Below are 23049 nucleotides of genomic sequence, written 5' to 3'. Positions count from 1 at the left end.
ATTTTGTATATTGGAAACTGAAATGTAGACCAGGCCCAACCCAAAACATATTTTACGGGAGGAAATGTTACCCATAACATGGCAACTTGCACACAACTCTCACATAAGAATTATTCTATTTTTAAATTGAAATATATCATTAATTTTATTTCAATAATAAGATTTAATTTATAAAATTTAAATTTAAAATTTTATATTTTAAATTAAATTGTATCATATAAACACTTTATTAAATTATTAAATATATTATATATATAAACTTAAAAATATAATTTTTTTAACAAATTAAATATACGGAAATGATATTGGCAATCATGCTGATATGATAGTGTCATGACATACATGTAAGCAAGATCAACATTTGACTATTGGTATGATTTGATAGTAAGATGAAAATTTTAAATTTTAAGATAAAATATTAAAATATTATATTTTAATATTATTATTATTTTAAAATTTAAAAAAATTAAGAAAAATTTAAATTATTTATTATATTTTATATAAAAATTTGACAAAATTATAATGATAAGATAAAAATTTTAAATTTAAAATAAAAATTTTAATAGTCCAAACTGAATCTCAATCGAGTTAGTGAAAGAGGTCGCATAAGTACCATTTTCAATAGTCTGAACATGACTACTAATATTATTTTTCTTTTAAATATAAATATTATTTTTCTTTTTAATAATAGAGTACCAACTCGATTAGTCTTATTATTATTTTTTTCTCAATTAATATTATTTAAAAAAAGATATGTCAAATATCATTTCTATATAATTAGAGTTGTTACAGCGAACTCTTGCTGTCATTTAAGTTGAATTAAAAGCAGTCTCGTTAGATTATCTATATCTAAAAGTCAGTATACTTTTTAACTATAAGATAGAAAATTCACTTGTAATAGATTAACTATTAATAAATTTTATAACTTTTAGTTACAATAATGATAAAGAAAATATCAAATTTGATATTACTGTGTATATACCAAATACTATTTTTTTATTTTTTTATAACACTCTCTCTTTTCTCTATATACATATACAAATTTCCATAAGTTTCTTTAAATTAAATAATAAAATGTGATAAAATAATAATTAATAATTAAAATATGATAAATTAAAATAAATTAATAATTAAAAAAATTAAATATTTTTTTAAATTATTAATTACTCATTACTATATAATAAATAAATAAATAAATATACAATATAGAAATTTGATATGAATAGTTAAATTCAAATTCATTTTATATTATTTTATTATTATATAATAAAAAAAAACTATTTCAATATAAAGACTTTTGTAAATAAAATAGTTAAAATTTAAATTTATCTTATATTCATCAAAATTATCTTTTATATATGCATAATCCATTAATAAGCTATGAGTGTCTATGAATATGAAAACTACTATTAATCATAGTTAATTATCAATATTCCACTTATACTTGACAGTTGACACTACCTCACACCTTCCTCCTCCTCTTCTTCTCCTCTCCCTCTCTGGCTTTGTAGCTGAGAAAAGGATGCAGGCTATTTCGAGGAATTTAGAGCACCAATACCTCGAGCCCTCGCCTTCAGTCTCGTCCCTCAATTCCATCTGCCCCATCTCCGATCAACTGTAAAGAAGAATCACCCACCAGTTCCTTTTTGTTTTGTTTTTTTTTTTAATTTTTATAGTTGTAGTTTTTGTTAATTGATATGGTATATTTGGATATCAATGACTGTCTTCAGGTTACAGAGTTGATCATCCTTGGTACAAATCTACTTTGGCAACAAAGGGTGTGGAGCACCTCGTACGCAACGGCACTGGTGGAAGATCATCTGTTAGGTACGTATTTCCTCTGAGAATATAGGGAAATGAGAGAGAGTCGTGGTTGTAATTCTTAGAAATGAATTTTTCTTCTTTGTTGCCCAGATGACTAATACAAGAGGGGGGGTGAATTGAGTTGTATTAAAAAAAATAACAATTATAAATCAAATATATAATATAAAATATAAACAAAATATGAAATAACAATAAATATAAAGAGTAAGAGTAAGAGAGAAGCAAACTCAGTATGTTAACGAGGTTCGGCCTCACTGCCTACGTTCTCGCCTCAAGCTACCCCTTGAGGATTTCCAAATTCACTATTCAACATTCTTCAGGTGGAGATAGAAACCTATTACACCTTTGAACAACACCGTTACAAAGGATCCGTGTAGAACACCCTCTACACTTGCAATCACCTTACACGTGGTGATTCAACTATTCCCCGTGTAGAATACTTTCTACACGCACAAGGGTTATACACACCCTTTTTCTAATACAATAGCTGATAGTGGGTAGGTTATCAGAAAACACTCCTCAATAAGTAAAATAAGAACAATACAGTGCAAACTATATCTTTCAAAATGAATAAGGATTAAGGCTCAATGCTTAGAGAAGAGAGAATGAAAGTTTTGAATGAATGTTGTATGCTCTTGGTGTTGTAAATGTGAAACTCTCAAATGATCTATTTATAGGCATATGAGACTACATATTCAAATTTAAAAAGATTCACATGTCAAAAACAACATCATTCACTTTTTCAAAAAATTCAAATAAAAGGTTCTTCTTTTTCAATTGTCAAAGACAACATCATTCACTTTTTCAAAAAAAATCAAACCTAATCTTTTACTTTTGGCATATAACAAAATGAGCACACTTTCTTTTTTCAAAAAATTCAAACCTAATCTTTTACTTTTTGCATATGACAAAAGGAGCACACTTTCCTTTTCAAAAAATTCAAACCTAATCTTTTACTTTTTGTATATGACAAAATGAGCACACTTTACTTTTCAAATTTTTCAAACAAAATCATCTATCTTTTATATAAGTCTAAAAAAGCATCAATCACTTTTAAAAATATTCAAATAAAACATGCACATGTGAGAGATGACAATCAATCATCTTTAATATTTTCAAAATTCAACCCTTTAATCAAGGCATGCACATGTAAAAGATGACAATCAATCATCTTTCAAAATTTTCAAATTTAATTTTTAAAAATATTCATGCACATGTGGAAAATGTATTTTAATGCTTTATGATAAAATATTAATTTTGAGCATTAATCCTAATTTCGAATTTTAAGAGATTTACAACATTACTCTATGATTTTAATGTGAACTTGTTTCCTTCTTGCTCATGCTTGGTTCTTTGATGTGCTTGATTCTATTGTGTGAACAACTTGAGCTTGAAACTCCTTTATTCTTTAAATTCATTTGTCATCATCAAAATCCATGTGTAGATTTATAATCATATGAAACTTGAAACCTTGGGTTCAACATTCTTCTTCTCCTTCTCTCTCTCTCCCTCTCTCGGGACTTTCGACTCGAGGAAACAAAACTTGAACTCAACTGGGCCTGGTGTGAAAGTAATATGAAATTTTCATCACTGCGTGTCGTTTTTGTGTTTCCTGATATTCTATCAGTAACCAAACAAAGCGTAATTTTTCGTTTTGTTATGTAACTTGAGAAGAAAACTATTTGTGGAAGGTGTAACCTGAGATGAAAACCAGAGTTCAAATTATGAGAAATCAAAATTTTCATTTTGTTTTTTTGTCTTTTTATTGATTCAAATCTAGATCAGATACAGCAGCAATAAATGGTTTATTCATACTAGTTTTTATTTATTTATTTATTTATTATTATTATTATTATTATTTTTTATTTTAATATATAAAAGCAAAACTTTATTGATAGTAAAAGGCATAGCCTAAAGTACACAGGAAGTATATCCAAAATACATCTAACACCCACTAAGCACAAGTGATGGTTACAAGCACATTATGAAAACTATCCCCATTACAAACAATTACCGAAGCCCAAGAAAATAGAGAGTTAAAAAAAAAAAAAAAAACTCTTCAACTCATCCAATGAATGTTCCTGATCTTGAAAGCACCTACATTTCACTCCATCCACAAACACCTCATAATACAATGAGGAATCATTTTCTTCTTTTGATAATTACAACGAGGAATCATTTTCCACACAGCAGTGAGGTGAACACTACTCCTAAGACCTTTCCAACACTTAAAGATATACATTACTCTTTGAGGCATAACCCATGCCACACCGGTCTGGTTAAAGATCTCATCCTATAAAAACCTAGCCACCTCACAATGTAATAATAGATGGTTCACAGTTTTCCCATTTTTCTTACATAAAATACACCAATCCATAATAATGAGACCCTGTTTCCTCAAATTGTCAATGTTAAGAATCTTCCCAAGGGACGCAATCCAAACCAAGAAAGCAATCTTGGAAGGCACCTTAATGTGATTGCTTATATAATTTTGAAAAGAAGAATGTTGTGTTTTGCAACGGTCTTGTTGCAACAGTCTTTGGAGCTACAGGCTTCCTTGGTTGTTATGTTGTGCAACTACTTGGTGAGTTGAATGTACTGTGCATTTTCTTTATTTGGGAGCAATTCTAATTTGAGTTAGCCAGAACATGATTATTGCAAAAAAGGCGTGCAAGCACTTGTGTGAGTAAGTGTGGCACTTTGTATGGGTTGTGCTGATACTTCACTTTTCATTCAGCTAAAATGAGATCTCAAATATTAGTTCCTTTCTAAGGTTCTGAGGATTCTCTTCGCCATTTCAAGTTGATGGGTGATTTGGGACAGGTAGAATAGTCGATAATGTTTTCATCTTTCTGAAATTTAAGTCTTTCTACTTTCATTTTTTACGTTCAAGTTATGCTGCAGAGCATTCATATCCTCATTCGACTGTGTTACTTGTTAATCTCACTGTTCACTTGCTCAGATTGTACCAATGAAATACAACCCAAGAGATGAAAATTCAATTAAGGCTGTAATGGTGAAGCCTAATGTTGTTCTCAATCTGATTGTTAAGAGTTTGTCACTTGTATTTCTACATGTTATAGCTTTTTGCTAAAGTTTCATCAATCTTGGAGGCTTTGAAGGAACTTATGTGTTACAGGCTTGTTTCTCCCTAGGGGTTGGCTCAAGTGGTAAAGGCCTTGGACTTGAGGGTATGCTTCCCCTATGTCTAAGGTTCAAATCCCCTTAGGTGCAAATAGTTTCTAGGGGTCATTGGACTGAGGGATTTTCTCCTTGAATTACCCGAGGTGCACTTTGCGGGAAACTTCTTGCCAAGAGCCTATGCACCCCTGGGATTAGTCGGGATTCTAATTCAGACACATTGTGCCAAAATAAAATAAAAAAACTTACCTAAGTAACTACCCTTGTTGAGAGGAAGGGAATATGAGACAAGAAACTTCAGCTTTGAGGAAGTGAACCATTCCATGGCTGAGCAACTTGCAGGGGTAGGTTCTTGCACATACGATGGCTTTATTTTATAGTTCCTATTCATTCGTAAAACTATTGTTGCCCTACTCTTTCATGTTTATTTGAGCAAGCATCATCAATAACAAGAGAGAAAAACTGCAAACATTCTCACTGGATGTCTATGATTTCAACAAATTTTAGACGTGTTGGAAAAATTGACACCTAGGATATTCTAGAATATGTTTGATTCTTGACGAATGTAGCCTTAAACTGAGCATTCCTTCTAGGTTTGATTTTACTACTAGTTGTGTACATTGTGGGAAGAGTGAAAAAATAAAAAAAAAAAAGAAAAAATAAAAAAAAGAAAAAGAAAGAAACAAAATAGAAAAGCTCAGCTTTGGGAGCTATGAAATTTCATTCTATCTCAGATCATAGGGATCGAGTTTTCACTTGTATAGATCCTGTGTACTTGGGCTATACCTATTTACTTGGAATAAAATTATTAAAATATATTATTATCTATCAAAAATAGGGACCGAGTATTACTGATAGGGTCTTTAATAGTGCCTATAATATGCTCTAAAAGTGATGCGCTGGAAATCGAGAGAAAGTGGAAATTAAATTCAGAAATGAGATAGCATTGGAAATTAAAATGTCAACCACACTCCTCAATTTTCTTTGGAGGTTGGGGGTGGGGGTGAACAATAGGCATGATGCTTATGGGTGAAGAGATTGGAGTTCCGTTGGTTTTATATTTGTCAGTCTTCAGAAAAGTTTAAGAGAATAGTAGAGGCAAAGAGTGGTCAAAATTAAGGGGATGTTTGGAAATAATTTTAATCTCATCCCATCTCATTTCCTTTTCAAATATCATTCAAATACAAATACTTTCAAACTAATTATTACAACTTTCCCAAACTTTCTAACGAAAATCAATTCAACATTTTCAAATCTCAAAACAAAAATTGTATTAAAAAATTATATTCTAACAATATTTTAACTTCATAATATTTTTTATTCAATTTTTTTTCTCATTACCCAATAAATACTTAACTCAAACTATCTCACTACTATTCACAAACCATCTTTCTACCATTTACAAAATTCTCATTTCATCTCATCTCATTCCTCAAGCATTCCCTTAAGGTAAAAGCTTGAAATTATAGGATGTAATATATTATGTTTTGTGTATATCTGAAAGTTGATTTGTGAGACTTAAATATACATTCATTTCCTGGAGAACTTTCTCATCTTATTAAGTTGTGGTCTTTAATTGTGCAAATTGCCAAAGAACATGGTGGTATCATGAGATTCATTCATGTTTCTTGCTTTGGGACATCTCCATCATCTCCATCCAGATTGCTAAAGGCTAAAGCTGCAGTAGAGGAAGCTGTGTTGAGAGAATTACTGGAGGTAAACTTTTTTTGGTTCTTTGAAGCCTAAGTTGATAATGCCATTATTGTGACGTTTACATTTTTTTTTCTTTGGTGACTTTTACATAAATTATTGTAAACGAGAGGAAAATTAACTAATAAATCTATACATTGGGAAAGCTGAGTGCAGAATGGGCTTCATCTTTATCTTGCACTTTCAATTGTTAGGGTGGATTTGCAGTGAGGCATTATAGTATTAGTATATCATTCATATGGGGTTCAAAGGATATAGGAACCCGTGAGCCACTTAGCTTTATATTCAATGCCCAAGCCCAAATCTTTTTGATAAGTAAACAAAATGTATTAATAAAAGAATAGGCAAAGCCATGTGTAGTACAAAGAATGCCCTAACTACGTAGGGACAATAGATATAAGAAAATCATGAAAATCAAGACCATTAAAATTAACGGCGATAGCCCAAGTGCAAGGAGTTCTAAAAAAGAAAGTTTTAAGTTCCTCCATCGATCTCTCTTTGTCCTTGAATATCCGTTCATTGCACTCTTACCACACACACCACATGATGCATATAGGAATCATCTTCCATATAGCCTTGATCTGTTGATTGTCTCTTAGGTCCGTCTACCTAGCCAAAACCGCCATTACTGTCTTGGGCATAACCCAACCCAAGTCTAATCTACTAAATACCTCGTTCCATAACCCTCGAACTACTTCACAGTGCAATAGGAGATGGTCCACAGATTCACCCCCATTTCAGCGTTCGATCATCCCTATTTTCTACATTATATAGTTTCTCATATCATCTGTAAAAATTCTATGTGCAGTCACTTTAGCGTACTTTTTTGTGCACTTCATTGATGTGATTGGTTGTGTATTAAAAAAAGTTGATGCAGTCAATCATATCAGTGAAATATGTAGAGAGTACGCAAAAGTGACTGTATATAGCATTACTTTATCATATGTCCTTGTAATGTGCTTTGTCTTACATGCTTACGGGCTTCATGCTTCTTCTTGATGACGAGTGTGAAAGTCCTTCTAAAAATCTTTGTGACTCTTTCTCCACTTCAAATAATAGTTTATGATTATCCTAGGTTACTTATGAAATAAATTTATATCATCCTCAAGCAAAAGTTTGATGTATTAGTGGTTTAATGGTGATGGTTGTAGAATTTGTATCAATGCATGATATTTATCTGCAAAGATTTGCTTGAATGATTGAGAAAACAATGTCTATACTATGAGCTTTCATAATTTTAAATCTGACCATACTGCTTTGGAGTGCAGAGTTTATGCCATGCAGTTCCTTGTACAGGCCACAATTATGAGACCTGCTGTAATGATTGGCACGGAGGATAGGATTTTGAATCAATGGGCACACGTCATAAAAAAATATGGCTTTCTTCCACTCATTAGGGATGGATCTACCAATTATGTCTCAAATCTTTGAATTCCCTGCTTCTAAAATTATTTAACAATTAATTTCAAAACCTTCCATTACAAGTCATGGATAGAAACCTTCCATTACAAGTCATGGATATAATTTCTAGTTTTTTACGGACATTTTCTGCTTTTTGCAGAATCCAACCTGTCTGTGTTGTTGATGTTGCCAGTGCAATTGTTTTGGCACCAGCATGGGAAAAATCTATGAGCTTGATGAGCCAGAGGTCTCTACCACACATGAATTGGTAAATTCTCTTCCTCATCATCCTAGCTGTTGCATTTATATGATCTGATGTTTACTGAGATTTTAGTGAGCTGCAGGCAGAGGTTATGTATGATATGATTCAGGAATGGCCTCGCAATGTCAAAGTTCCTTTTCCTGTTGCAAAGGTACATAGATAAACTGTCAAATAATTTCTCTTCCTCATCATCCCAATGGGAGATCAAGTTTGCCTTTTTGCAGCTCGATTATGAAATGTAGAAGGATGCCATTCATACCAAATCATCCTTGTCAAAGTGATTATATGTGCTATATATACCTGGGAGTGCATCTTAGTGAGGCTCTCATGGGTAGCTCGTTTCCAATCAACTGTGACCTACCCTGGCTGCCATTTATTTTAAGGCATAGGCATTGCTGCTTGTGGTTGTATGTGCTTATTAGTAGGTCTTAGTGAATGAGTGGATTTAACATTTGTTTTTGCATGCTTTCTTAATTATAAAATGTGTATAAATGCTTTCAGGCTCTTGCTATGCCATGAGAAATACTTCTTAAAAAAGTTCCCTTTCCATTACCCATTCCTGAGATTTTCAACCTAGATAAGATCCTTGCATCAACTACAGATACCGTCATTTCAGAAAATGGTGAGTTCATTGAACTTTAGCTCATGGATTGTCATGCTTTCTTTTCACATTTCTTGTCTCATGATCTCCTCTTTTTTGGTAAACTAAGTTTTCCCTTTTGTTTACCATATTCCATCATTTCTCTTGAATTTTGTGATGGGATCTACAGCTTTGCCTTTCAATGATCTTGGGATTGTGCCTCATAAACTAAAAGGATACCCTGTCGAGTACCTTATACAATATCGTAAGGGTGGTCCCCAGTTTGGTTCTACGGTCAGTGAAAAAGTCTCTCCTGATTCTTGGCCATGAAGTTCTGTGGATCCTTTATTCTTGAAGTGTTTAGCTAACCTGGTTGACAACTTCGAAACAGGCCTGTAATGCCTCCAATTTCTCTTGGTAAATTGAAATAGATTTTTAAGGGTAGGAGCATTCATATATTTTTTTCATGATGGAGAATGCACAGTGATGCCCAGTAAACTCTTACTAATAAAAGTTTGGATGCCATGTTTGGTTAGTCAAAATTTTGATTTAGGATTCTTGAAGCAAATTTTGAGATGTGTTTTATATTAGGTTTTATGAAAGTGGGTAGGAAAAATGAGAACTATTTGAATAATTTTTCTTTCGAAATATGTTGTGTATTGAGTTTGTTTTTTTGTTTTTTGTTTTTTTTTGTTGACATATTTGCTTTACAAAGAATAGGTTGGCCTTTATTGCCATTTTGTCAATGATTTCATATTGTCACCTCAAAAACTCTTGGAGGAGTTACTTTTTTGTTTTTGTACTTTTAAATGCTAACCGATGCAAAAACTTGTCAAATTTGACTGAATAATCCATTTGAGGTGCTTCCTTCTCATTATATAGAAATAATTACAAAGATAAGATTGAGAATTCAAATTTGAATATCAACAAACTACATCGTTATCTCTATCTAATCTTAACAAACTAAATCTTTATCTCTATCTAAACTAAACTGATTTTATCCTATCTAAATATGTACAAGTTGAATTTAAATACAAGATAACTATTAGAAAACATATCTTATTAGAAGACTACCACATCTTAAGAAAAGAAAACCCTAGTTTCCTTTGATACCCTCCCTCAAATTGATGCTAGTGAGTCAACTAGCAGCAATTTGCTAACTAGATATTGCTGTCGTTGTCGAGTTAAAGCTTTGGTGAAGATATCAACTACTTGGTGTTTAATTGGCACATGAGGGAGAATGATAGCTTTAGACTCATAGGCATCTCGGATATAGTGACAATTAACCTCGATGTGCTTCGTACGTTCATGAAAAACTGGATTGGCTACAATTTGAATGGCACTTGTATTATCACCATGAAGAGGTGTGGGATGTGTTTGTGCAAACCCGAGTTCTGAAAGAATACCACGCAACCACATGATTTCTGAACATGCGGCAGACATTGCCCTATATTCAGCTTCTGTAGAAGACTTAGATACACAAGCTTGCTTCTTACACTTCCAAGAGATAAGTGAATCCCCAAGGAAGACACACCATCCAGTAGTAGAACGTCAAGAGTTTGGACAGCCAGCCCAATTTGCATCACTATAGACAATCAAGTGAAGAGAAGAACCCTTAGGAAAAAACAGTCCACCATTAGGAGTCCCAAGTAGATAATGAATAATCTGATGAACAGCTACCAAATAGAGATGTCGAGGTGAATCCATGAACTTACTAACAGTGTGGACAACATAAGAGATATCAAGGCGCGTGATGGTGAGATAAATCAAGCTGCCAACTAACTTACGATATAAGGTAGGATCTGGGAGTAGTTTGCCTTCATCTTTTCTATACTTAACATTCACCTCCAGAGGAGTATCAACTGGAGTAGTATCTTCCAATCTCCCTAACTGAATTAAATCTTGAATATACTTGTGTTGATTAAGAAATAAACCATGTGGCTGAGACAGAACTTCCAACCCTAAAAAATAGGTAAGATCCCCAAGATCCTTCATGTGAAACACATTATGAAGATGTTGCTAAAGTTTTTGAATCAATGGTCTATCCGAACCAGAGATGATAATATCATCTACATAAACCAAGAAAAATACTACTCCAGCATTGCTCTTATGCAAAAATAAAGAAGCATCGTACTTATTTTGCTTAAAAAAAGAAACCCTAGCAAAGTATTACGGAATTTCTCAAACCAAGCTCGGGGAGCTTGTTTAAGACCTACATACAATTGTAGGGAAGGAAATAGGCATACTAGATGGGAGCTTCATGTAGATATCTTCCTTTAGATCGCCATGAAGATAGCATTCTTGACATAAATTTGATATAATTGCCAAGATTTAGTCATCTTGTAACAAGCGATGGCAACCGGACAAAGCAATGGCAAGTAACAAGCGAACAATAGTCATCTTGGCAACCGGAGCAAAGGTCTCATCATAATCTATACCATACTATTAGCGATTCTCCCAAGCAACCAATCTAGCTTTGTATCATTCCAGTGAGCCATCGGAACGAAGTTTGACTGAGTATACCCATTTACTACCAATGGGTTTGATCGAAGGAGGACATTGTACCACATCCCAAGTTTGATTATCCTCAAGTGCATCAAGTTCTGTTTACATGGCTTGCTTCCAGCACTCATGTTCCATAGCCCGTTTGTAAGAATAAGGGATAGCAATGGAAGATAATGTAGTAGTCATAGAAGTAGGGGAAGAAAAACTATACCGATCAGGTGGGCGAGAGACACGGATAGATTTCCTAAGAACTGGAGCAACAGAAGCTATGGTGGGTGTCGGATCAGGTGCCAGAGGAGGAGAATCTTGAGAAGTCATAGAAGACTTGGCCAAAGGAGTGCGATGACGTTGAGTGTAGACAAAACCAGGTTTAAAACGAGTCACTGGAGCAGACAAAATATCTGGATTTGGCATAGGGAAGGGAATGGACTCATCATGAAGAATTGAAAAACAAGGTGAGATAGGATCAACATGAGAGAGAAAAAATTGCTGATGTTCAAAAAACACGACATTCCTGAAAATTTGAATTCTTCGTGCATTAAGATCGTAGCAAAGAAATCCTTTTTGAGTTGAACTATATCCAAGAAAAGCATACCGAACTGATTGAGTAGTCAATTTATGTCTTTTATGTAGTGGGAGATGAACAAAACATACACAACCAAAGATATGCAAATCAGAATAGTTAGGTGTGTGACCAAATAGTATGAAATAGGGAGAAATATTATGTAAAACTGGTGTGGGCAATCGATTAATTAAATGGACAGCAATAGCTAATGCTTCACACCAAAAACAAGATGGAACAGATGAATCAATAAGAAGAGCCCGAACCATATCAAAACCATATCAAGTAAATGTCGATTCTTAGGTTCAACTACCCCATTTTGTTGTGGTGTAGATGTGCAAGAACGTTGGGAAATAATACATTTTTCTTAAAGAAAATTCTGAAATTCATGAGACATATATTCACCCCCAGAATCAGATCATAAGACCTTGATAAAGGAAGCAAATTGTGTCTGAATGAGTGCGAAAAAAGCTTGAAAACATAAAAAACTTCACTTTTATTACGAAGAAAATATATCCAAGTGAATCTACTGCAATTGTCAATAAAAGTAACAAAATACTTGTAGTGAGCATGTGATATAACCAGAGATATACCCCAAACATCACTATGAATTATATCAAACACCCGAGAGGCATGAGAACCAGATTGTGAAAACGGTAACACTTTACTTTTAGCAAGTTTGCAAGAGGTACAATCAAAAGAACTCATTTCCATTGAAACTGAATTTTTATTGTCAATAGCACCAGATTTAAACAAAGTTTGGAGTACATTAGGATTGGGATGACCTAAACGACGATGTCAATCTTTAGTACTTGTTTTGGCAACATTACAAGAAATAAAAAAAATTAGACTCAAGAAAAGCTGTACTAGGATTTATTGGAAATAGCCGACCCTCCTTAGGACCCCTCGCAATCATTCTCCTGGACACTCGATCCTGTACAATACAACCAGAAGATGAAAAAGAGACATTACAATCATTTTCAACAAGTTGTCCAACTGAAAGTAAACTGGAGGAAAGGTTAGGAGAAACCAAAACATTTCGAATGATAGTAGACACATCACCCACAGCAGAAATTGGTAGTGAACTACCACTTGCCGTGTGTATTTTGAGAGGACCGTTATAGGACCGAAGATTATGTAAGGAAGTGAAATTATTAGTCATATGATTTGAGGCACCAGAACCCATAAGCCATGAATTAGGGGATGATTTTGTTTTACCTAAGAGGCCTAAAGCGGAAAAGGCAGAAATAATCATTTGTTGTACCATATCAGGAGTAAGAGTAGTAGAACTGGAACCAGCAGGCACTGAAACATGAGTGGCAACAGCAGGAGCTATAGAAGAGGATGCACCTGACGAATCAACCAAAGTGGAATAGGCACGCTCTTGCTTTCGAGGTGGTCGGATTGGACAATCCTTGATAATATGTCCAGATTTTTTGCAATAATTACAAAATTTCTTCGGACAATGGGTGGCAATATGACCAAAACCCTTGCAACTATAGCATTGTGTAGTGCTATAGTCTCGGCCCATTGATTTCCCTTATGCTGTAAATGCCACTTGAGCTGGAGGAGCCAGCTGCTGTTCCATTGTACTTCGAGTAAATAACCGTTGCTCCTCCCGAAGTAAATCACCCAAACAATCATCGAGAGAAGGAATTGGATCTCTATTTATTAATTGAGAATGAACAAATTCAAAATCTAGACGTAGTTTCATAAGAAATTGATCCCTCCTACTGGTTTCATGCACTCTTTGCACATGAGGGAGACCAGCAATAATGACAGAAGAATACACAATGTCAGTGTATTCAGCCCACAGATTTGAAAAATCAGAATAGAATTCCTCTATAGATTAGGCACCTTGAGAAAAATTAGTCATCTCAAATTCTAACCGAAACAGTCTAGCAGAATTATTTTAAGTATAGATTCTCTTCAAATACTCCCACATAGCCTTGGAGGTTCTGTAGGGTCGAAGATTGAGAATGATGTGAGGCTCCATAGAGCCTAGGGTCCAAGACATAATCTTGGCATCCTTACTTTCCCACTTAGACTTCTCCGTATCACTTTTTGGGGCTGGATTATTGCCATCAATATGACCCTAAAGTTCTTTACCCTTGACAAGAAGTTGAAAATGAAATGCGCATGTAGAATAATTTTTATTTCAATGCACAAGGAATCAGATTTTTCAGATGCCATGAGAACAAACCTATCAAATTCCAAGAGTAAAAAAATGGCCAGAATTGGGAAATCACCACCAAACAGAGTCTAGAGAGTAGGGGTGAGTTCGGTCCGGTCCTGTCCGGTCCGGGGAGGTTTTACGGACCAGACCGAACCTATTCGGTCTAGGGTTTTCCCACCCTAGACTAGACCGAACTCCCTAAGGGTTAGGACGGTCCGGTCCCATTCGGTCCGGTCGATCCATTCGATCCACAGTTGACTTTTTTTTTTTTAATCCTATGACATTTTGTTGAATGCTTATGTAATTATGTTGTGATATATTTAATATATATAGTATACTATTATATATATTAATAATATGCTAATACTATTAGTCTATTAGTATATAGTAAGTTAGTAATAGTTATTAACTTATTTGCTATAACTAATAATACACTAGTACTAATACTATAACTAATAACTATATGTAATAATAGTAATACTATATGTAATATACTAGTATTACTATATCTCTTCAAACACTACACATTTATTAATACTCTATATCATACTATATTAAATAATAGTAATACTCTTATTACTAATACTCTATGTAGTTATATTAAATACTATATTACTAATACTCTATATAGTTATAGTGATTTAATACTAACATATTACATATTAAGTTAACTATACTAATACATTATTATAAATTTATACATATATGATATATTATAATTTATACCATAACTCTTATAATATGTTAATATATTAATATATACTAGTACTATATATTATAGTTAATAGTTATACATTAAATAGTATAATAATACATTGATACTAAATATATATAGTTATAGACTTATAATAATTTAATTATTATAAATTTATGATTAGTTATAGACTATTAGTAAAGTCTATATATTACGAATCCATTTTAAGTCTATAACTATATATATTTAATATTAATATATTATTATACTATTTAATGTATAACTATTAACTATAATAAATAGTACTAATATATATTAATACATTAACATATTATAAGAGTTACGGTATAAATTAGTATAGTATTACTTATAGTATTAGTATTATAATTTACGATTAGTATAGACTATTAGTATAGTCTATAAGAATTTATAGACTATACTAATAGTGTATAACTATTAGTAATATATATAATTATAGACTTATACTAGTATTAGTAATATTAGTTATATTGAATCAATCAATTAGTATAACTATCAGTAATTTGTATTGAACTATTAGTAATTTAGTATAGCTATATTATATCAGTAGTATTAGTTATGTTGAATCAATCAGTTAGTATAACTATTTTCTTTATTATTAGTATTAATAATATTAGTATTAGTTATAACCATATATCCTATATTAGACTTAAGAGTCTTAGATTATATAATAGATTAATGGTATTAGTACAATTGTATAACTATACATTAATACTAATTATAGTGAAAAGTATAACTATATAATAGTATTAATAGTAGACTAATTGTATAGCTATATATTAGTATTAGTTACATTGTTATAGTGATTTAGTATATTATAATTTCTATATTATAATTTATACTATAACTCTTATAATATGTTAATATATTAATATATATATATATAGTAGTACTATATATTATAGTTATACATTAAAGAATATAATAATATATTCATACTAAATATATATAGTTATATAGTTATACTTATAGTGATTTAGCTATATATTAGTATTAGTATTACTTATAGTATTTAATATAACTATATAGTCTATATTAATATAAGTATAACCATAGTATATTATAATATTAGACTATTAGTATTATTTTTTTTAATACCATATTAGACTATTAGTATTAGTATATAATTATAAATATTAGTATAAGTAAAAAATTATATAATTAATTTATAAAATTATTTATATAAATTATATTTATTTTTTTTATTTTTTTTCATTCGATCCGGTCCGATCTAGTCCAAAAATGGCCGGTCCAGTCGGTTTGGCCGGTCTGGACCGGCCGATTCTCATCCCTACTCGAGAGCCAAAAACTGAGACATAGATTGTCAAAAAATTCCCTGGTGGTCTGGACCAAGATCACAAAAGTCACTAAACAGCCGAGTGCCAGAACAAGGCAACCCAGTTGCTGAAAACAGTATAAATCAGCACAGAAAATGCCGACAGACTAAGAGAACCCTGGTTGTCTATGATAAGCATGAAGGCACAGAAGTGCCAAGAATACCCAGACCAAGAATACAATCCCAGGAAAAAAAATTGCAGAAGGTACGGCAATTAGGAACCTGCTCTAGATATCATGTCAGATTTGGCTGAATAATCCATTTGAGGTGTTTCATTCTCATTATATAGAAATAATTACAAAGATAAGATTGAGAATTCAAATTTGAATCTCAACAAACTACATCTTTATCTCTATCTAATCTTAACAAACTAAATCTTTATCTCTATCTAAACTAATCTGATTTTATCTTATCTAAATATGTACAAGTTGAATTTAAATACAAGATAACTATTAGAAAACACAACCTATTAGGAGATTGTCACATCTTAAGAAAAGAAAACCCTAGTTTCCTTTGATAAAACTATCATATTAATAATGCGTTGGGTGTCAATAACTAGACTTGCAAATAGATATTTTCTGTTTAAAAGCTCATTTCCTCTTTCATTTATTGGCCATGGTTAAATCAAAAGCATTGCAGTTGACATCTTTTTCTCAAATCTATTTGTGTTAATGATCAAACTTTCATTTGTCTTCCAAATGTTTGAAATGTTTAATTGACATTTGACATTTGGCATCATGAGAATCTTCCAATGAAGTCAAAATAGAATAATCATGGCAAACATTGAGGTCCTACGTTAGAAAAGACAAACATGCAGATGTATCACAAGTCCAAAAGATGTCTTATTCCTTGAACCATCACCACAAGCTATAAACTTCAATATTAGAGATATCATCCCACAACTTGTCTGTATGTACTTAAACAGGTTAGTGGCTGCCCACTCTCCTCTAAAATGTTTGATGCCTAACTACCAAGCAGAAAGCTACCCAACCTGCATGCTAGCAGGCAAGTGGCATCTAATGAATGACTTCCGAGGAAGCCCTTTTTTAAGCAAGTGAAGGAAAATGTTTGTATATGTAACTCTAAAATATTTCTCTTGTAATGTTTGCTAGGAATTTGCTAGGATCATTTAGTTCATGTAGACAACAAGATTTAACTGACCAAGAAGAAAGGGTTTTTTTGGTTTCCTTTCAATAGATTCATTACTGTAGCCTAATTTGTCTCTCTGCATGTGATGCAAAGTGGCAAAGACAATTTCTGTGCAAATATGAATAAACCAATGGCATCATCCTATAAACACTGCGTGACCTCCAGCAAAGAGGGTTGATCAGTTGAGGTTGTATAGATTATATTTGCTTTTTTTTTTTTGTAATGCTAAGTACAACCGTGAAGTATGCAAGTGTTGTATAGTCGTTTTGAAAAAGAGTAGAATCTACTATTAAAAAATTAATTTTCTTTTCATAAGTTCCTTATTTATTTATTTTTTTAAATAATTATATGATACTTATACACTCATATTATAAATATCATTTTTCTATTGAGAATAACAAGATAGCTATTCCAAAAGCTCTTTTTCAATTATTTTTTCCCCAATGATTATTAGCATTACACCTCCATAAAGGGTACAAAAACTTGACTATAATAGTGCTGATTGCCCGTTTGATTGTGGAAAAGGCATACCATTCGGGCATGCAGATAGCATACTAACGAGGCAAAAGCATTTTAATACCAATGGGCTCTGTCCTTGCCTCTTGGGGTTCGGCCTTGGGGGATACGAAGGGTCAATCTTTCCCAATTCAATACGGAAAAAAGTAATTGAAATTGAAAAGAGAAAAAGATGCATAAAATATGGGAGGGACCACTTACACACGACACACACACACATATATATACGGAGACACATTAATATATCAATAATTTATGTATAAGTCAACGTGGACATACATCATTTACACTATTGACACGTCAAATTGAAAAGGTTTAAAAGTAAAAAATTTAGAGCAGCTCTATAACCACGCATAGGAATCCCAATAGTGCAATATATATATTATTTTTTTATGTATTTTTTAATGTCTTTAAATATTTAAAGAAAATCACAACATTATTAAAAAATACATTCTTAATCACCAAGTAAAAAAAAAAAAAGCAGTCAGATCCAACATTTGTGGCTTTAACATTTCTAAAAATTTTAATTTATTTTAAACAAATCAACTTCTGCTGTGTCAACCCTTCCGCACACTAGTTCACAATTCCTCTATCACTGTTCATGGCTGGAGAGAGCTCGATACTATTATGAGGCCTATGGGGGCTGATTAGTGGATCTGGGTCGCCAATCAAGCCCCTAGCCCACGGTACGGTCCCTGGGAACTTAGCCCACCTCAAAGGGTCCAACCCAAGGCCAATCCACCCTAGTCACCGAAAGGATAACTATTTGGAAGTTCATTGGATGAGGGTAGCTATTATTTGAATACTAGATAAGCCCCTCATCCCAAGACTTGAATTTTGAATAGCAGATAAGTTTGCTATCACATAATAATAGACATTTCACGGGTTCTATATAAGCGGAGGGCCCAGGTACGTAAAGATTATCTGATTCATTGGTATTGAAGAGAGTTTCATTATGATTACTAACTTAAGCATTGGAGATGTTCCCAAGAACCCCAGGCCATTCTACTCTTTGGTTACAAGTGATCGTACGTGAGTGGCGGTAAAACACGTCCATAACAGTTGACACTATCTGTGGGATCACTTTGTCCTACAACCAATCTGATTTTCACATATGACATATGATTGGCCAGCCTGGTTAACTTTTGGAACTACTCACAGGTTGTGCAATGGTGCTGAGCTCTAGATTTAGCCCATTTTTAATTTGAAATGGAATCTGAGAAATTGCTATTTGAAAGGACTTCAATTCTATAAACCCATTAAATTAACAAGCGAGAGCGTAGACTTCAATTTACTATTGATGCACACTCTAAGGATCTTGTTGCTCACATCATTTGCTACAATGGTCACAAACCTCAAGAAAAAGTGCTAGGGATGAAAACCGATCCTAAAAATTGAAACCGCACCGATGTATTTTTTGGGAGGAGATATCGACTGAAACCGCTAATGAAGGGGGATAAAATCGATTACCATCGATTCATCAGTGACCATTAGTTCATCCGTATTCTCATATGTTTACAAGTCTCACAACAAATATCACAAGATTCACAACAAATATCATAGAATTGAGCCATAACAAAAAACTAGAAAAACTAAAAGAATCCCATAAACAAATCTCAAAACAAATATCACAAGATTCACAAAAAAATCACTAGAAAAATTAAAAAAAAAAAATCCCATCAACAAACCTCAAATGAATCATAGATGAGAGAGCATGAAACGGCACAAATGAACCATCAACAAATCTTAGATGGATAGATGGCATCGGACGGGGGGAGAGAGAGAGAGAGAGAGAGAGAGAGAGAGAGAGAGAGAGAGAGAGAACAACCATAGGAAGACTGAAGTGAGGGGGATGGGGGAAAACGGCTCTGTTTGGTGTATTAAACCAAACGATGTTATTTAAATTAATTAAGTGAAATAGCAATATTTTGTATCAGAAATATATATAAAAAAATATTATATTGGCCAGTTCGACTGTTTTAACCTAGTTTAAACTGGAACTAAGCCGGTCAACGTCATTTTACCTATTTTCTGCCACCGACTAATTGGTTCTCCGCAAGTTTTGGCCAATTCCTAAATCTGGTGGTCGGTCTACTGTTGGTGACAGTTGGTCTAGCCAGTTCCTATTCACCTTTAAAAAGTGTCATCTTCAGTGGGCTATGATTCTAACGAAGTCGGAAATCCCACCTCCAACCTTTGACTGTAGTCGAAGATCATTTTGGACTCCAACTCCAACAGAAGTCGGAGTGTTGGAGTCGAAGTTCAACTCTGATTGGAGTTGTCGGAATTAGAGTCGAAGGGTCAAAGCCGGGGGGAGGGGGAGAGAGAGAGAGAGAGAGAGAGAGAGAGAGAGAGAGAGAGAGAGAGAGAGAGAGAGAGAGAGAGAGAGAGAGAGAGAGAGATGGCTTAGTCTGCACATTCCGTTAGATGGTGGCATCTTCAACTCTGCTAAAGCCACTATTTATTAGTTCGTTTGGCATCAGTAAGAGGGGACAAAAATAGAGAATGAAAACTGAAAAGGGAGAAGAGTAGATTGTGCTGAAGAGAGGAGATGAATATTGGACCTACCTTGAAGCTAACATAATAACACTCATGAGGCCTTAACCAATTTTTTTTTTTTTAAAAAAAAAAAATGCAAAGGTCAACAATGATTTAAATTTTGAACTCAAAGAAAAGCTTGTAAAATGATTGTGACAAATTGCTAAAAATAGTGACAAAGAGATATACAAGCTGAGACAGACTGATATATAGACTGAGATAGAGATGATAGATTGCTAAAAATTGATGACAAACAGAAAATGTAGACTTTCTTTGTTTGTTCGAATAAGGAAAATGAGATCGCACCATATATTTTCCTTTTAGTCATAGTTCAGAGTTTAGAAGTTGGAGAGGATATCAACTCTTAATTCTAACAATTTTTTTTCACAATAGCTCCGACTCCAACTTTGAATTTCAATTTTTTCGACTCTAATAGAGTCAAAATTGGAGCAGACGTCAGCTGGAGTCAAAGCTAGCAAAGTTTTTGCCCACCCCTAATCTTCACCCTATCCCTTTCTTCCTAGGAAAATGGAGTTGGCAATGCTTATCCCATGCCATGTTTGTTGTGTTTGGATCATCAAAAGGCCCTCAAAGTAATTTCATAAATACATTTCAATTTAATCCGGTACAAATATGCACTCCAAGGACATTGATGCCACTAAAATAGGCATAATCTATTGAGTTTTGCTATTTGTGAGTTTCGTACTTCCGACTACTTGTTGTGGGATTATTAATACTTTATTATCATTGCAGCATTTACTTTAATGTTATGTTAAGTGTATCTAAAAACAAAGTTAGAAATATATTTTTTCTTGTTTCTCTCAAAATGAAGAGAGTTTTCGACAGTTTATCACACCGTCTCATATTTAAGATGGGTGATGACTTATTTAGGTCAACATGTATATCCTTAGGAAAATTTTATATACCATATTATTATTTTATTAAATAAAATATAGTATATTTATTACTATTAAATGATCATATCCTTCAGATTTAATAGTCGGGTAAGATCCGAAGATTAATTTTTAGTTAAATGAATGGAGTGTAGCATATTAATAACATTATATTCTTTGTTCAAAGGGAATCATCTAACAATCATGAAGCAAAAGACAATTAACTCCATCAATATTACTACAATTCACACAAGATTATGTCCTATAGACTGGACACACATGCATATTGTGTTCATATGTAAGTACAATTTCATACGGCTGGAATTAAAACCCTTTGTTGTGTGGGTCCCATCACCGTCCATGCATGCATATATGCCCTCCATGTTCATCATATGAATTTCTAGCCTTCTTGAAAGTCTAAACACCCTGCGGACCTAAAATGCATTCAATTTTATCAAGTCTCCTCTTGATCAAGAAAATAAGTGGTATCAAATTATGAATGCACATGACATTGCAAAATTAAATCTAAAAAGACCCAAAGTTCTTCATTTTTATGGCTTTTACACAAGAAAATCTTGATACAATTTAATTTTGACCCACAAAAAAAATATTTATATAATTTACCTACCCACTATTTTATATTTTCTGGTTCCAGCCCTGACCAATATTCTCTTGAAAATTAAAAGAAGAGCTTTATACCATGAAGTTACAAATGACACATTCAAGTAATACTAAATATAGTCATAAATTTTGTAAATATTACACAATTCTTTTGAAAAAAAGTACAATATATTATTAGAAAATTAATTTTTTCATGTGATATCATATTTAATTACTTTTTTCAAAATGAATGCTCAACACTTACACAGTCTATAATTATAAATATCATTTTTTCTTTTAAAATATCAGGTCATTTGTATTCTGAAAATAATTTGCATAATGCAACTGGACACGTGGTAAATTGTAGTGGATTGGGCGGATACGATCAATGGATCTTCTTTGTATTCAGATTCTATATGGAAATCCATATTAAAGATTATTCTTGGTTGATTAACTAAACTCATAAATTCTCACATCACTAAAAAAATAGTTTTGCTATGTATAAGTAAAGTCACGTACTAATCTACATACTAATACTGATTCTTTCATATTCAAAATTTAAATTAGCATTATTTTCTGCCACCGACTAACTGGTTCTCCGCAAGTTTTGGCCAATTCCTGAATCTGGTGGTCGGTCTACTGTTGGTGACAGTCGGTCTAGTCGGTTCCTATTCACCTTTAAAAAGTGCCATCTTCAGTGGGCTATGATTCTGACGGAGTCAGAAATCCCACCTCCAACCTCTTACTGTAGTCGAAGATCATTTTGGACTCCAACTCCAATAGGAGTCGGAGTGTTGGAGTCGAAGTTCGACTCTGATTGGAGTTGTCAGAATTAGAGTCGAAGGGTCAAACCAGAGAGAGAGAGAGAGAGAGAGAGAGATGGCTTAGTCCGCACATTCCGTTAGATGGTGGCATCTTCAACTCTGCTAAAGCCACTATTTATTAGTTCGTTTGGCATCAACAAGAGGGAACAAAAATAGAGAATAAAAACTGAAAAGGGAGAAGAGTAGGTTGTGCTGAAGAGAGGAGATGAATATTGGACCTACCTTGAAGCTAACATAATAACACTCACGAGGCCTTAACCAATTTTTTTTTTTTTTTTTAAAATGCAAAGGTCGACAAT

The 23049-nt window shown here is 33.0% G+C and overlaps 1 pseudogene; it reads left to right on the top strand.

The window, feature by feature from the left end:
* Positions 1 to 1522: 1522 nt before the first annotated feature.
* Positions 1523 to 9248, top strand: LOC122306704 (annotated as a pseudogene).
* Positions 9249 to 23049: the final 13801 nt, after the last annotated feature.

The sequence above is a fragment of the Carya illinoinensis genome, chromosome 4 (assembly GCF_018687715.1).
Source record: "Carya illinoinensis cultivar Pawnee chromosome 4, C.illinoinensisPawnee_v1, whole genome shotgun sequence".
In the NCBI taxonomy this organism is placed as follows: domain Eukaryota; kingdom Viridiplantae; phylum Streptophyta; class Magnoliopsida; order Fagales; family Juglandaceae; genus Carya; species Carya illinoinensis.
The sequence above is the reverse complement of the archived record's forward strand: the minus strand, read 5'-3'. Positions and strand labels throughout refer to the sequence as shown.